Source organism: Budorcas taxicolor, chromosome 3 (genome assembly GCF_023091745.1).
Source record: "Budorcas taxicolor isolate Tak-1 chromosome 3, Takin1.1, whole genome shotgun sequence".
Lineage (NCBI taxonomy): Eukaryota > Metazoa > Chordata > Mammalia > Artiodactyla > Bovidae > Budorcas > Budorcas taxicolor.
Window position 1 is genome coordinate 114,501,401 of NC_068912.1, and position 2,560 is coordinate 114,503,960.

Sequence of the window (2,560 nt, forward strand, 5' to 3'; positions counted from 1 at the left end):
AATTTTCCTAAGTAGGGCCTGTTTTCATAACCAAGACATTCTGTGGCCCTCGACAGGGGAAGCAGGCTCCAGGAAACCCTGTCCTGGATGTTCCCAACAGAGCTGGGGCTTCTGTCTATCTGTCAGAACAGCTCCCGCTCAGACAAGGCCCCCGGAGAAGAGCCCAGTAACTCAATTCCAGGGAGACAAGGAGGTGTCCCAGCCCTGGTGGCCTCTATCTGCCTGGGGCTTTGAAAGTGAAGTTGGATTGACTCTTCTATAAATTTCACCTCTGCTTAATTTTTTTCTTCCCACTGGGAGGATCCCCAATAACACCAACTTTCAAATTTAAGGGTCACCACTTGTGGCCAGACAGTGCTAATCCAGAAAGCACCTAAGTCTATTTTCATGAGATCACAGAATGCCTCTGTGGAGATGGTAGCTTTGAGGAATTTGCTGTTACTCCAAACAGGCAGAGGGATGATAAACCTTCCCATCTGGACACGGGCAGCCTGCTCTGCAGTGAGAAAGGCATGGAGTAGTTGACAGAGTTTTGATCAAGGATCCCTGGCCTGTGCTTATGGAAGGAAGTGCAAATAGAAATAGGCAAGTCTTGATGAACAGAGAGTTTCTTCCTCCATCCACTTCCAAAAGCCTTCCCCCACAAACTCCCTCTTCATTCTGAGAACCGTTAAACAAAAATAATTACTTTAACCTTTTTCTTTTAATTCTGAGCTCAGATCAAGTGTAGAAACCTTCATAAAGATCCATAGTAAAATATTGTCATCATTGCTCAGAACTGATTAGTCTTTCATACACACACACACACACACACACTCACTCACTCCATCAGTAAGTCCTCAGTTATGCACTGTCGCCTTTACACACAGGCAGGCACACACACACACACTCCTTATTGTTTTAAATTATCCTTTTGCTTCTCAGAATTATAGAGATCATGGATTAGGGACACCAAGAGACCTTTTGATGCTCAGATTTGGCTGTTTTCATCATCGACAATTGCTTTAATCTTTATGCAAAGAATCATCTTCTCATCCTAGAGCATATTAGCAATCCCATCGCTGTGTCCATTTCTGCCCCCTGGGAACCCTCCTCTTTTGGATCTACCAGGCGCAGAAGGCATCAAGCTGCCCAAGCCCCTGGGTTGCCTTTATCTGTCTGAGGGGGAGGTCTACTTAACTGCTCTTCCCCCCTGCTGACCATTCTAAATCACACTGCCTTTCCAACCTGTGGGGCTGGAAACTTCAAAGGCCTGGGTCACCGCCCTACTTAGCATCTGTGAATGTCCAGCAACCCGGAAACTTGAAAGAGAATGTCATCAGCTCCCTTGAGAAATCACCATTAATTTTGTAGCTGATGGTCCTGCCTGCAAAGCCTGGGGCGGTGTGCGCGTGGGCGTGCGCGTGGGCGTGCGCGTGGGCGTGCGCGTGGGCGTGCGCGTGGGCGTGCGCGTGGGCGTGCGCGTGGGCGTGGGCGTGCGCGTGGGCGTGCGCGTGGGCGTGCGCGTGGGCGTGCGCGTGGGCGTGCGCGTGGGCGTGCGTGTGTGCTGTTCCTCTTCACTTCTGCTTAGGTTCTAGCAAACACTGGAAACAGCGCTGAGGTTGACAATCTGGAAAGGCTGCAGTGAATGTCGCATTTTGTCCTTGGGGTCAATCTATATAGAGTTAAGGAAGGAATCTAGTCCCAAAGGGTGGAAGTGGGGAGCAACTCAGGAAAGACCACCACGGAAAAGAATCAGTGGGAACTCTCTCAGAATCCCAGGTGAAAACTGTATTTCTTTGATTGTCTAGGCAACACAGCAGAAATCTTCAGCAGGTTTAAATACACAGTTTTGGGTGAAAAGTTCAATGGACAAACCCTCAGGTTTTCTGCATGATGGAAAACTTTGTTTTAAGCTCTGTTTCAGTGTGGAAGGGGCTTTTCCTTTCACAAGAATGCAGCCCCATCAGATATCCCATTCCCTAAGGAAGCTGAGATGAGAGCTCCATGCTTGCAGAATAGAAACCTCTGAACTGCACATACTGCATGGAGGAGACCAGCTTCTCTAGCACAGCTGGTGAGGCTCTGCTCTTTGAAGTCTCTGTTGCTGAAAAGCTGATGTCTGGGCAACGGCAGGTCAGGATGGAGCACAGTGAGAAAGACCAGCCATCAGTGATAAGGCCTGGATCTTGAGAAGGTCCAGACCAATGCTGCCTGCCCAGCCCACACTGGGTGCAGGTGAGGAACCCTGGTGTTTATCTTTCAAGTCTCTTGATGCAAATTCTTGTCTCGGTGTGAAGATGATTCATCAAGGGGGAGAAGGGGCTTTGACTGCTTCAGGGCAATCTCAAGGACTTTATCTCAAGAAGTGTGGCTGGAGGGTGGGCGCAGGGAGAAACAGGCATGGGTTCTTCCAGCTCACCTCCCCATCCTGGAGGGGTCAGGGCCCTTTTTGGTGAGGGGAGTGAAACTCACAGGGTATTCACAGAGTTCCCAGAGCTGAACCCAGGGAGCATTTACACCAGAGTTTAGGATATCCATTCAGGCCTTTCTTAACTTCTCAGGTTAACCCTCACTTATA

General features: G+C 49.3%; 1 non-coding gene and 1 pseudogene across 1 annotated transcript; both read right to left on the bottom strand.

Moving 5' to 3' along the window:
* Window positions 1–710: 710 nt before the first annotated feature.
* Window positions 711–774, bottom strand: LOC128045887 (uncharacterized; annotated as a pseudogene).
* Window positions 775–918: 144 nt separating this feature from the next.
* LOC128045888 (small nucleolar RNA U2-19) lies at window positions 919–998 on the bottom strand. Its single transcript, XR_008199217.1, has one exon. It is a non-coding gene; the product is annotated as a small nucleolar RNA U2-19 (small nucleolar RNA).
* Between the last annotated feature and the right edge of the window lie 1,562 nt (window positions 999–2,560).